Source organism: Pteropus medius, unplaced genomic scaffold (assembly GCF_902729225.1).
Source record: "Pteropus medius unplaced genomic scaffold, Ma_sr-lr_union100, whole genome shotgun sequence".
In the NCBI taxonomy this organism is placed as follows: domain Eukaryota; kingdom Metazoa; phylum Chordata; class Mammalia; order Chiroptera; family Pteropodidae; genus Pteropus; species Pteropus medius.
This window is the reverse complement of record NW_024355008.1, coordinates 2,033,441-2,047,974: the sequence shown is the minus strand read 5'-3', so window position 1 is coordinate 2,047,974 and position 14,534 is coordinate 2,033,441. Positions and strand designations below refer to the sequence as shown.

General features: G+C 36.6%; 1 protein-coding gene and 1 non-coding gene across 36 annotated transcripts in view; both read left to right on the top strand.

Annotated features, from left to right (window-relative positions):
- ABI3BP (ABI family member 3 binding protein) overlaps positions 1 to 14,534 on the top strand; it is a 232,156-nt gene that overhangs the window by 209,273 nt on the left and 8,349 nt on the right. The gene's annotated exons all lie outside the window — the stretch shown is intronic.
- On the top strand, positions 10,713 to 10,815 carry LOC120598225 (U6 spliceosomal RNA). Its single transcript, XR_005651542.1, has one exon. It is a non-coding gene; the product is annotated as a U6 spliceosomal RNA (small nuclear RNA).

Sequence of the window (14,534 nt, the reverse complement as noted above, 5' to 3'; positions counted from 1 at the left end):
AAATTCAGAGAAAGAAAAGTCTGTGAACCAGAGATAACTGGAGTATACATGACGTAAACTACATTTGAAGCACAGAAGAATTTAGCTGACGTGCTAAAAGAGGGAGGACAAGGAAATAAAAGCCGTGTGATAAATGTAGGTGAAAGTTTATAATAGTTAATGTTATAACATTGTCGTAACTAACGTTACAATAGTTTAAATAACTAGATACTGGTCCCAGACACAAAAATACTTTGTTTTGGCGTTTTTTTATCACAGACAAATGAGAATAGATTGGGGGGGGGGAAGTATTAGCATTGTTCAATAATAGACAGCTTCTTTTGGTGTACCTTATTACACATTGATACCAGTTTGTTTATATTACTGTATAGTTTTGTGATCCCTTTATAAATATAAAATACCCAATATTTTGTCAGTTCATTTTATTATTACGAGATATATAAGGACCTTAACATTTCTAGAAATGTAGTAAGTTTTGTTTTGTTCTGTTTTACATGGTAAAATCATCAAATTTATTCATACTAAAAAAAAATCAAAGAGATTCTCAAATAGATACAGCCAAACCTTTTTTTAACAAAGCCAATATGCTAAATTTATTCCTGGACTAAATTTCACTCTCTGTGGGAAATCAATTTCTTTCCTCAAACTCCAAAACACCGATAAACTGTATATGCTTTCAGTTAAAAAAAAAAACCAACAAACTGACATCTTAAATGATAGTATATCGAGCAACCTAAGAGAATTTTCAGAAGGACACAATCAAGAATTTTTCCAGAGTGAATATTTCATAGCTTGACAAAGTTCCTCAGTGTTGAAAAAGATCAGCAGAGGTGAAGACTGGAACGCTGGCATCAGAGATTTTTTTCGCAAGTTTTACTTCCTGTATCTTTCATCATCATCAATTGATTGAATGGAACTCGGTATTGGTTGTGACACCCAAAAGAGCCTATTTGGGTTCTGACAGCAGGGAGACTCTTCTAATCTTTTCAGAGGAAAAGGAAGAATCTAATTCATTATAGATGGTTTGCTGTATGTAAACTGTAATCCTATACTGCAAAAATAACATTTTTCCACAAGTATTTTTTTTTCAAGTTCTCTATTTTGAGCTGTAACATGGAAAATTTTGCAACTGCTTATTTTCTTAAAGGATTTAAATTAGCCAAAAATAAGTATATATTTCAGTAACGATGATCTTGATTTTGTTTTCTTAACAAGATTAACAGGGAGAGAGCCTATTTTTACCATATTTCAAGAAAAAAGTAAAAGAGAAAAGTCACTTAATTTTGGAGTTTTTAACGGGTAGATTTGGGTTTATAGGACTGGTTTTTCTCTTCAGTTTTCTGCTCTTTATTCCACTTAAAAATGAGCTGAGTAGTACACAGAAAATACATTGAAAGGCATCCAATTTCTAAATGATCATTGAGTTCCTTTTCTGTATCAGGCTGTCCTCAGATCTCACAGTGTACTTATTAGCAACAATCAGAAGTAGAACAGTTATACCAGAGATATTTTAAACCTGATTTGTTTGTAAAAGGTTTGTTTCCATTCACCTAACATCGATTAATTGCCAACAATGTGCTCAGTGGTATGCCTGGAGTCGTGGCTACAAACCTGAATAAACATTGTGCCTGCTCTTGAGCTAGAGGCTAGCGGGGGTAGGCAGTTCATAACTGATTATTCTACACAAAGTGATGAGAGTTCTGGTCAATGTAAGCACGAGGTGCGATGGGAACCCGGAGTGGGTAGCACTTCGTGAAGTCTGGGGAAATTAGGAAAAACGTCCTCAAGGTTGACACCTGGACTGAGGCTTGAAGGATAAGTAGAAAGGAGCTAGCTAGGTAACTGGTAGGTGAAAAGAATGTCGGAGAATAGCATGTGTCAGTGCAGGGGCCTGAAATGGCCTGGTTGTGTGCAGTGAGCAAAAGGCTGTTTTCATCAGCGTGAGGGGTGAAAAGTGGACTGAGGCAGTGGAAGCAAAGAGAGGCAGAAGCCAGGTTGTAAAGAATATTCTACACCAGATCAGGAAACTTGGTCAAGAGATGGAGAGATGACCTTGAAGGACAGTGACTGGGGAGTGACTTGTTCTGACTTTTATTTTAGTTTTTATTCTGACTTTCTTATAGTTGGAATAATCATTTTTGACACTAGTGTTACTTATAATGAGTGACATTGGTGGAAATATAACGACAGTTGGAATAAATTTTAAAAGGGGGGATTCTTTGTTAACATTGCATAAGAGTGTCAATTTCACATCTGACCTAACTGGTTGAGTAGGTGCATAAGAGAAAAGTACCTTGGGGCTGAGCTACCTTTCATTCTGGAATCACAGCACCAATCAAGTCATGGGTTGTAACTGCTATAGGACTCATGCTAATCGTTTCTGGAGTTTGCCTCAGACTGAAAGACAACCATGTCCCTTTTCTCCTGCCTTCATGATAATGTGTCTCACTTTTCTATCCTGTCCTTCACCAGTGGCCTTCTAAGGAGGACCCCTACAGCCCATTCTCATTTCAGGACAAACAAATCCCAAAGGTGGCCCTTTCTGGATTTGTCTTTGGGAAAAAGCAATATTAAGTTTAAAAATTCCTGAAATCAGAACCCCATGCCAAGTTTTACTACTTGGCATAAGTTTGAGGCCATTCAGTGTGTCTATATGTGGCTTATTTAATATTATTTTTAGATTAAGTATGATCGAATGAAATCCAATAGGACATAAATACTGTTAATGTTCATATACATGATTTTACCAGGAATATATTGATAGTCCATAATGGGTCATAATTTAAAAGTTGTAGATCAGTAATTCGAAGTAAAGAACATTTTCCCATTGAGGGCAGTTCACGTGCATGTGAAGGTATTCTAATGAAAGCTGTTTGGTCTGCAGTGTACAGCTTCGCAGTGGTCAAGCAGTGCAGTAGACCCAGTGTGTGGTGAGCCTGAGAGAGCATTCTGTGCTCTCTCAGCAGAGGTGTGCTAGAGATTAGTTTGTCTAACAGGCAAAAATGTTTTCAGCCGAAATATTAAAATTATTTGTTGAAACCCCTACTTGTCAAACTAACTTAATGACTTAAAGAAGAATAAAGTGAACGGAATTATTTCATTTAATTTGAGATTTCTGAAGCCTAAAAGTACCTAGAAAAACAAAACTAACACCCATGAAACCACATGAGAGCATCACAAGATAGCATAAAAGAACATGCCAGTGTAGGACTTACAGCCAAGTTCTGCAGTTTATCAGGAGAGAGAGCCTCACGGAATACTTGAAACTGGAACTTGACAGTGAAGGATGGAATAGAATGGGACAGGCTAGTAAGAGCAACGATAGTATTGTTCTTTCAGCTCAAATCCATGTTCGTGACTTAGGTGAAATACAAGTAGTCCTTACAGATAATGTTGACAGCAAGGCTAGAGCCAGAATAATAAAATTATGAGTCCTCAAATTTAGATTTGTTGGCTTTTTCAGTGTCAGCTTTTTTCATACTATATCACATTGTTAAGGCAAAGTTTTTTTCCGTTGTATCTTTTCTACCCCAACCATGGTCCAAGATTAATGCTAATAAAAGACACACTAAAAACAGGAAGTATGTTTAGGATGCAGCTACCAGGTGGTTTTTATTAGCTTAAAGAATGACTTTGGTCACATTTCACTGTTTGGGAGAATTTTTAAATCAAAATATATGGTAAAATTGAATTCCCAAAATAGGCAAACTTTGAATTATAGCCGTTAAATTCCTCCCCTGCACCCTTAGGTTCTGGAATTCCACATTTGAAAAGCTGGAAGATAATAACTTTTGAAAGAATTACTATAGCTGTGTTCCAATTCTAGGAGACATATGTAAATAATTCATTTTAATAGCATTTTCCATCATTTGTCCTGACAGAAAAAAACATGAGATCTAAAACAGGTGATAATTACTGGCTAATAATTATATACCTACTAGGGTAGAGAGCTCGGTGTTAGACCATTTAACTTAGAATCAGACAGAAAATAAATCTACAGAGCTCTTTTGGTTAAAAATTCTAAATGTTCACACAGTATTCTAGAACCAAAAAGTGAAAAGTGCTATCTTCTCCTTCTCAGTGTATGCTAACCTTCTCTCTGCCCGTGTTTATGACAGCCAAGTTTTCATGTACTCTGCAGAAGCCTGAAAACAGCCCGCAGTAAGGGACCCTCCAGCAGCTGTCTTGCTGCTGGGCGGGTTCAGCTCCACACCTGGCACAAGGTGTTTCTATCTACAGAGAGTGGAGCTGCACGGTCACCTTGGGGCAACTAGGTGTGACTCCAAAGGCGGTACAGTGAGGACCATTCCAACCTTGCCCACGGCTGCTTGCAGCTGCAGTAAGCTGTGGCCATATATGTGGACAGGGAAGAGGGGCTGTTTGTGAGGAGCCATAACTGTTTTAGTCAAGTGACACAGAAGACATCTATTAACAGAGGCAAACTCCATCTCTGTTTTTAGGGGATCTCTAAGATACAAAGAAAATGTAAAGATGTTGGTATCCAGCTGAATCAGTACCCATCTAACGCATGTCCTAATATTTATTTCCCACTTAATTTTTCCACATAAAACTTCAATGTGTGGCTTTTATTGACCTGAACGATAAATATTAAGAGAAGCCTCTCCTATCTGGAACCAACCACTTTATTTGCAAAGACCATTATGTCTATTTTTAGTTCTGTGAACAGAACTGATAAAGTATATGACTTAATAAGTCTTGCACCACTGCTTAAAGGGACAGAAGTATGGACTACTTGATCACAAAGTCTCTCCCAGATCTCAAATGTTATAATCTTATGATATCCGAAGCCACACACAAAATCAGTGGGAAAACTGAAACTGAAAATAAAACCAAAACCTAGGTCAGTCTTATAGCAAGTAGAATGGTCCTGATAAACCACTTTTCTTTGAATTTGTCTGTGGTCCACAATTTGTTTTCAGACAAATTGTTTTTAGCACATATTTTAATAAGCCATTGCTGGGCCACATTCTTCCTGATGAACTGGTTGGCACTACAGATGGACACACAAATGCTGTGCACTAACTAAAAAAGCCTTTTAATCTTACTTGTCTCTTCCAATGAGCCCGTGTCTCTCCTCACTGACAAAAAACGGAAGAATCCACTGTGTGTGCCAGACTTACATGTGGCCCAGCAATTTCCTATGGAAAATGCACTCTGTCTGGCAATTAAGATAAATCAAGTTCACTTAACCTGCTCAAGCACTTATGCTGTCATCTGTGGCTCGGGAGGGTTGTGGAGAACAGTTCTTCCTTTCTGACTAAAATCTACTGAAGTTTCCTGTAGCCGATAGCCGACAGCAGAGATAGTTTGGGACTGTTGTTTATGTTGTTTGATTTAATACAGCCTTGGTACTAAAAGTAAATGAGAATAAAGGCAGCAACTCTTATAAACTGTGAATCTGGCATAATGAAGCAGGCATGTGAAATAGTCATTATACTCTTATTCACGGTGTTTTTGTGAAATTCTGGTTTCTGCAGATTCTGTATTAACTTTTCAACATCTCTTCTCACGGGCTTTGTAGAAAGGAGTAAAATCAGCTGCCAGAGACTTAGGCATTTTACTTAGTTTTATTGTAGGTGTGGGCAGCAAAACAATGGCTTCCTCATTAAAGAAGAAATATAGTGGATTGCTCAGTTTTGCAACTTTTCTTCTGGCAAAAGTAGAGCTAGGAGCACGGAACTCCACTAGTCTATACAAAGAGAACAATTCTTTTTACATCACCATAGTCATTATTTTTCACTTAAAATTTTTTAATACCTAGGAGATGAGGTGCCAGAAACTCAGAGCAACACTATAGAATTAAAGTGCAGCCCAGATTTGAAATTTGTGTCCCCCACAGAAATGGGAGACACAAGAAATGTCCCTAGGCAGCTGGCTGATGATACTTGATGCCTATTGATGCTCTGCCCCTTTCCCCAGATTAGGACTTACTCTGTCCTCTAAGTCTCCGCTGCTCTGCTTTTTTGCTCCTATCTACATTCCCAGATCAGCACAAGATCTGCATGTGGCAGAAATCTAGAAACACTTACCATAATTTTGCAGTGTCCTTGAAGAACTGATTGATTAGATTACTATTTTTCTACTTGAGTGCCCCTTACTCTTTTTCTCTCATTCTACTTTGCCATTTCACTCCCCCTGACTGATGCTCCACCTGAACGAGGCCCAAACATTTCAAGACGGCACTAGGAGTAAAATTAGCTAACCAAACAAATACAAACAAACAGCTACAGGGTGGCCTTTCTACACAGAAAGCAGGTTGTCTGGGGTATTATGAGGCTTTTGTTAAGAGTGAAAACCAGCTTTTTAAATAAATGGGAGTATATTAAAAGTTTGTTAAATAATGAAAACTATATCAGCTCTACATTATTGGCAAAATGGAGAGAATTGGTTATTGAGAGAAATGAGGAAGGGAAGGCAGGAAATGACAGACGTGTCTGTGTAACCAGACCTGAAGAGCAGTCTTAGGCTAGATGGAGTTTCCCTGTCTCTGACCATGAACCACAGATCCCACTTTTGAAACCTTACTTTTTCACTCTTCTATAAATTGATATTTAATTCTTATGCTGATTTTCCGCTTTTCTCAAACTCTACCCTCTTCTTTATCATCCCATTCCTTTGGGATAATTAATAACTTAGAGCTTCCTAGATTCTTCAGGAAAACCTTAGAAGTTTTTTTTTTTCTTAGCCTATGGAGCTATTTTGATGGTAGGAAGCTTCACCTGCTAAATTTTTATTCTTCCCAATAACCCATTAGCTATGTCTTTGTTATAAACTTTACAACCACAACAGAATATGGACATAGAGCTCTGTCTTGAGAGTTCTATGGCCATGTTGGTCAAATTCCCCAGTAATAGAAGCACCTTTAAAAAATGTCTCTAGATATAAATATAGCACTAGAGAATATTGATAATGGCTATGTGCCAGGCACCTTGCTTTAACATGTATTATCTCATTTAATCCTCAGAAAAAGAGTCATAGTTTAATACTCTTAGGGGTTTATAATTACAAATAATATTATCCTCACTTTTATATATGAACAAATTGGGGCTCACGAAGGTTAAATAACTAACCTTAAAGTCACACAGTAGTGCTGCCGTGAACCCAAGTCTTTCTGGCTCCAGAAGCCATGACCTTAGTTAGCACCATGCTGCCTCCTGACAGGGAGGCTTGGGAAGATTGTTGAGATCCACACTTCCCCAGGAAGAACCAGGCATGGCATTCTGCCAGGGGTGTTACTTACTTGTCCTCTAGGAGGCACAAAGGCTTCACTACAGTTGCCATTTGGATTTTACTCCATTTAGATATTCATTTTTATGAAATCGGTCTTATAAATAGCTTTTTAAATTTAATTTTCATTTTTATCAGAAATACATGTACATGGTTTTAGAACTCAAAATGCTACAAAGCAGCTCAATCCTATTCCTAAATCCTGTTTCCCAGAAGCAAATGTTTTATTCTTTTTTTTTGGCTCTAAGGTGTTAATTGACAAAAAAATTTGTAAGATACTTAAAGTATACAACATGACAATTTGATATATGTATACATTATGTAAGGCAAGTTAATTAACACATCCATCACCTCATATATTAATTAACACATCCATCACCACGTACCTTTGGGGACGTGGGTTACAACATTTAAATTCTATTCAGCACATTTCAGTCATACAGTATGTTATCAACTGTAGTCACCATGTTACACATTATATCCTTAGGACTTATTCATCTTATAACATTTGTACTTTTTTAAAGCTCTATTTCCCTCACTGCCCCAGCCCTTGGCAATCACTTTTCTACTATTTCTGTGAGCCAATCTTTTTTTTTTTTTTTTTTTTTTTGATTCCACATATAGGTTCAGTATTTGTCTTTCTCTGCCTCATTTCACTTAGCATAATGCCCTCCAGGTTCAATCCATATTATTGCAAATGTAGAATTTCTTTCACTTTTGAGGCTGAATAATATTTCATTAAATACATATACCACATTCTCTTTTTCCACTCCTCCATCGACTGACAATTGGGAATAGTGTATAAGGGTTCACTTTACTCCACATCTTTGCCAGCATTTGTTATCTCTTGTCTTTTAGTTAATAGACATCCTTACAGGTATAAGGTAATATCTCATTGTGATTTTGCATTTCCCTGATGATTAGTGATGTTGAGCACCTTTTCATGTACCTATTGGCCATCTGTACGTCTTCTTTGGAAAAATGTCTATTCAGGTGATTTGCCCATTATTCTTATTTGGTTATTTGCTTTCTTGCTATTGAGTTGTATCAGTTCCTAATATATTTTAGATGTTAACCCCTTATTGTATACATGGTTTGTAAATATTTTCTCATTCTATAGGTTGCCTTTTCATTTTGTTGATAGTTTCCTTTGCTGTGCAGAACTTCTAGCGTGATACAGTCCCATTTGTTTATTTTTGCTTTTGTTGTCTTTGCTTTTGGTGTCAAATCCAAAACAAAAAAGAAAAATCATCTCCAAGACTGGATGTCAAGGAGCTTACCTCTGTTTTCTTCTACAAATTTTATGGGTTCAGGTCTTATGGTCAAGTCTTTAATCCATTTTGAATTAACTTTTTATAGTAATGTAAGATAGTAGTCCAGTTTCATTCTTTTGCATGTATCTGTCCCTTCCCCTTTTATATTCTTGGCTTCTTTCTCATAAACTAATTGACCATATATGCATGGGTTTATTTATGGGTTTTCTATTCTGTTCCATTGATCTATGTATCTGTTTTTATGCCAATGCCATACTGTTTTGATTACTATACTTTTGTAATATGGTTTAAAATCAGGGAGCGTGATACCTCTAGCTTTGTTCTTCTTTATCAAGGTCACTTTGGCTCTTTGGGGTCTTCTGTGACTCCATGAAAATTTTAGGATTCTGTGTTCAATTTTTGAAAAACGACATTTAAATTTCAATAAGGACTGCACTGAATCTATAGATTGCTTTGCGTATTAGGGATATTTTAACAAAATTAATTCTTTTAATCCATGAACTTGGAATATATTTCCATTTATTTGTATCTTCAATTTCTTTCATCAATGTCTTATAGTATTCAGTGTACAAATCTTTCACCTCTTTGGATAAATTTATTTCTATGTATTTTATTTTTTGATGCTATTGTAAATGGGATTGTTTTCTTAATTTCTTTTTCTGAAAGCTCGTTGTTATATAAAAACGCAACCAATTTTTACATATTGATTTTGTATCCTGCAACTTGAATTTGTTTATTAGTTTTAACAGTTTTGAGGTGGAGTCTTTGTTTCCTAGACATAACATCATCTGCAGTTAGAGATAGTTTTATTTTTCTTTCAATTTAGATGTCTTTTCTTTTTCTTGCCTAATTGCTCTAGCTGGGACTTCCAGTACTATGTTGAATAAAAGTGGTGAGAGTGGGCATTCTTGTTCCAGATTTTGAAGGAAAGCTTTCATTCAGCATTTCACTGTTGAGTATATTGTTAGGCGTGGTCTTGTCATATATGCCCTTTATTATGTTGAGCTACGTTCCTTCTATACCCACTTTTTTGAGTTTTTCTCATGAAAATATGTTGAATTTTGCCAAACGCTTGTTCTGCATCTATTGAGATTACATATGATAATCATGGTTTTTATCCCTCATTTCGCTGTTAGTGTATCACATTTATTGACTTGTGGATGTTGAACCATATTTGCATCCCTGCGATGAATCTCACTTGTTCATGTTGTATGAGCCTTTTAATGTATTGTTGAACTCAGTTTGCTAATATTTTTTTGAGGATTTTTGCATCTATTTTCATCAAGAATACTGGCCTGTAATTTTCTTTTCTTGTAGTGTCCTTCTCTGGCTTTGGTATCGCAGTAATGCCAGCCTTGTAAAATAAGTTTGGGAGTATCCCCTCCAGTTCACTTTATTGGAAGAGAAGGGTTGGCATTCTTCTTATTATTAGTTTCAAGTATACAGTACATTGGTTAGACATTTATATAGTTTAATACATGATCCCCCTGATTGCTCTGGCTCTCCACCTAGCCATTACATTACTGCTGACTGCATTCCCTTTGCTCTGTTCCCCATCCCTGTGACCATCCATGAATTACTAATTTGTACTTCTTTAACCCTTCATCCCATTCTCCACCCCACCATTCTCCTCCCCTCGTGCCATCACCAGACTGTCCTCTATATTTGTGAGTCTGTTTTTGATTAGTTTGTTCTTTTTGTTCCTTAGATTCCACATATAAGTGAAATCATATGGTATTTATCTTTCTATGTCTGACTTATTTCACTCAGCATAATAGCTCCTAGGTCCATCCGTGTAGTTGAAATAGTAGGATTTCATTTTTTTTTTTTTTTTAGGGCTTAGTAATATTCCATTGTATACATGAACCATAACATCTTTATCCAATCATCTGTTCATAGACACTTAGGCTGCTTCCATATCTTGGCTGTTGTAAATAGTGATGCCACAAATATAGGGATGCATAGATCTTTACAAATTATTGTTTTGGTTTTCTTTGGATAAATACCCAGAAGTGTAATTGCTGAGTCAAAAGGTAGATCCACTTTTAATTTTTTTATGGACCTCCAGACTGTTCTCCATAGTGGCTGTACCAATTTGCAAGCCCACCAACAGTGTATGAGGGTTCCCTTTTCTCCACATCCTTGTCAACACTTGTTATTTGATTTATTGATGACAGCCACTCTGACAGGTCGCTTTGGCAGCACATATCCTAAAATTGGAATGACACAGAGAGATTAGGATGGCTCCTGCGCAAGGATGACATCCATTCTTTTTTAACTGTTTGGTAGAGTTCACCAGTGATACTCTCTGGTCCTGGGATTTTGTTGGGAGGTTTTTAATTACTGATTCAATCTCTTTACTAGTAATTGTTCAGATTATCTATTTCTTTCTGGTTCAGTCTTAGTAGGTTGTGTTTCTAGATATTTATCCCTTTTATTCTACATTATCCAATTTGTTGGAGTTTGATTGTTCATAGTAATCTCATGATCCTTTGTATTTCAGTGGTATCAGTTGTAATGTCTCTTCATTCATTTCTGATTTTGAGTCTTTTTTCTTAATTATTCCAGCTAAAGTTTAGTAAATTATCTTTTTAAAAAAACAGCTTAGTTTCATCGATTTTTTTTTGTCTCTTTCATTTATTTCTACTCTAATCTTATTTCCTTCTACTAACTTTGGGCTTAGTTTGTTCTTTTTCTACTTCTTTGAGCTGTAAAATTAAGATATTTGACATATTTTTTCTTAATATAGGTATCTGTATCCATAAACTTTCCTCTTCAGATTGCTTTTGCTGCATCCCATAAATTTTGGTATGTTCTATTTCCATTTTCATTTGTCCGAAGATATTTTTGATTACTCTGATTTCTTCTTTGACCTACTGGCTGCTTAGTAGCATGTTGTTTAATCTCCACATATCTGTGAATTTCACAGTTTCCTTCTTGTAACTGATTTCCAGTTTTTTACCATTATGGTCAGAAAAAAATGCTTGATATAATTTCAAACTTCTTAAATTTATTAAAATTTGTTTTGTGACCTAATATATGATCTGTCCTAAAGAATATTCCATGTGTGCTTGAGAACAATGTATATTCTGTTGCCATCAGATGTAATGTTCTGTATGTCTGTTCAGTCCATCTGATATAATACATAGTTTAATGTTTCCTTATTGATTGGCTGTCTGGATGATTATCCATTCTCAAAAGTGGGGTATTTAAATCCCCTGCCCTTATTGTATTGCTATCTTTCCTTTCAGATGTTATATTTATAAATATTATATCCTCTTGAAGTGACAAATTTGTCATTATACAAATGACCTTATTTCTTGTTATAGTCTTTGATTTAAAATCTATCTTATCTGATATAAGTACCCCTGCTTTCTTTGGTTTCCTTTTGCATAAAATAGCTTTTCCATCCTTTCGCTTTTAGTCTGTGTGTCCTTAAAGCTGAAATGAAGCTCTTTTAGGCAGCATATATTTGGGTCCAGCATATATTTTTGTCCATTAAACTACTCTATATGTTGTGATTGGAGAATTCAGTCCATATACATTTCAAGTAATATACAAATGTATATTCAGTCCATATACATTTAAAGTAATTATTGAGAGGTATGGACTTATTATTGCTATTTTGTTCATTGTTTTCTAGTTATTTTGTAATTCTTTTGGTTTGTTTCTCCCTCCTGCTCTCTTCATTTGTGATTTGATGATTTTCTGTAGTGGTATGCTTAAATTCCTTATTTTTATCATTTGTGTATCTACTACAGGTTATTACTTTGTGTTACCATGAGGCTTACATAAAACATCTATTTATAAATATCGATTTTAAGCTGATAATCATTTCAAATGCATGCAGAAGCTCTACATTTTTACTCTCCCCTCCACATTTTGGTTTTGATGGCACAATTTAAATCTTTTAACATTGTGTACCTATTAACAAATTATTGTAGTATAGTTATTTTTAACCCTTTAACCTTCATAAGTTATTTACCCACCATGATTACAACAGTATTCTGAATTTAACTATATATTTACTTTTTCCCAGTGAGTTTTATACTTTCATACACTTTCCTGTAACTAATATAGCATCCTTTAGTTTCAGCTTGAAGAATTTTCTTTAACATTTCTTTTAAGGCTGGTGTAGTGGTGATAAACTCTCTCTCCTTCAATTCTGAAAGACAGCTTTGCCGGTTAGTTTTTATTTCAGCACTTTGAATATATCATGCCACTTCCTTCTGGCCTGAAAGCCTCTGCTGAAAATCTGCTAATAATCTTATGGGGGCTCCTTTGTGCATAGCAGGTTTTCTTTTCTCTTGCTGCTTTCAAGATTCCCTCGTCTTTAACTTAACGACAATTTAATTATGTGTCTCACTGTGTATCTCTTTGGATCATCTTTATTTGGAATTCTGTACTTCCTGGATCTGGATGTGTTTCCTTCTCCAGGTTAGGGAAGTTTTCAGCAATTATTTCTTTGAATAAGCTTCCTGTCCCTTTCTCTCTTCTCCTTCTGGAACCCCTATAACATCTATCTTGGTCTGCTTGATGGTGTCCCACATGTCTCTTAAACTCTCTTTACTCTTTTCTATTATTTTTTGTTTGCGCCTGATTGAATTCTACCGCTGTCTTAAAGTGTGCTGATCCTTTCTTCCACTTGATTTAGTTTGTGGTTAAACTCCTCCAATGAATTTTTCAGTTATTGTATTCTTCAGCTGTGTGTTTTCTGTTTTGCACTTGTTTTAATATTTTCTGTTGAAATGCTCACTTTATTCATGCATTGTTCTCCTGGCCTTGCTCAACATCTCTATGACTGTTATTTTGAACTTTCAGGTAAATCACTTATGTTCATTTCAAAATCTGTTTTGCAGGTTTTTCTTCTTTTGTTTGGAACATATTCCTCTTTATTTTCTTTGATTCTCTTTGTTGGTTTCTAAATATTAGGTAAAATGGCCACCTCTCCCAGTCTTGATAGAATGGTCTCATATAGGAAATGAACCTCTTCGATCAGCCCAGATCAAACTCCTGGTTGTCTCTCAAACCTCTGAGATTGTCCAAACCATCTTCCTTGTCCTTAGTGGCTCCCAGTAGTGGAGGGTGTGCCAAAACCCATCAGTGTCCCAAAGGCGAGGATCTAGATGCAGGCTATTTATAAACTGGAGCCTCAGGTAGCAGATGAGAAATTATATAGTAAAGCCCCTTTCAGGGAGACACAGGGAGATGGGCATTTTTGCATACTCTCTCTGTGCTGGGCCTAGGATATAGCTGTGGGGGGAGGGAAGGGATGCTCCTGCACCTTCAAAGAATTGTTTCATTTGCTATAGTATTGTGGGACTCGGGAATGTAAGCCCCATTGGCTCTCAGAGCTAGGTAATCTGGGGCCCAGCCCTTGGGCAACAGCCACAAAAGCTGGAGTGCCAGTCATTTGTACAAACTCCTTCTAGGGAGATACAGTGATTTGGTTTTATTGTTGTAGCAGGCTGGACAGAAAGGGCAGGAAAGGTGTCTGCTGGTTTCCCAGTCTCTGGGGAGGATCAGAGCCAACCACTAGATATGTGCTGAAGTTGGAAGCCTCATCTTCAGGTGGCAGCTTTTAAAATATGCTTACAAATCCCTTTCAGGGAAAGTGGGAGATGGGCATTTTTGCCTGCTTCCTCTGCACCGATTCCTGAGGGGACAGCCATGGTAAGTGCTCATGTGCTTGTATGCTATGTTCTTGAAGGTCTCATGGGCACAACCTTCATTAGCTTTTAGATCATGGTGTCTAGGGGGGCCATCCCTCATGTGAGACTTAAAAGGGTGGTAGATGTGGGGTCCAAACCCTTTGCTCTTCAAAGGAAAGCTGCTAGTTGGGGGTTCACTTGATTGTACAGTGCTGTGCAGGGGCAGGGTTTATGGACTGTGTCACAACTTTTCCTACCCATTTCAACGTGGGTGTTCTCTCATATGCCCAATGTGTAGGAGCCACCTGGCTAGTTTCTGGACCTGTTTTGTTGGAAATTGCTCCGTGTAGCTGTACATTCA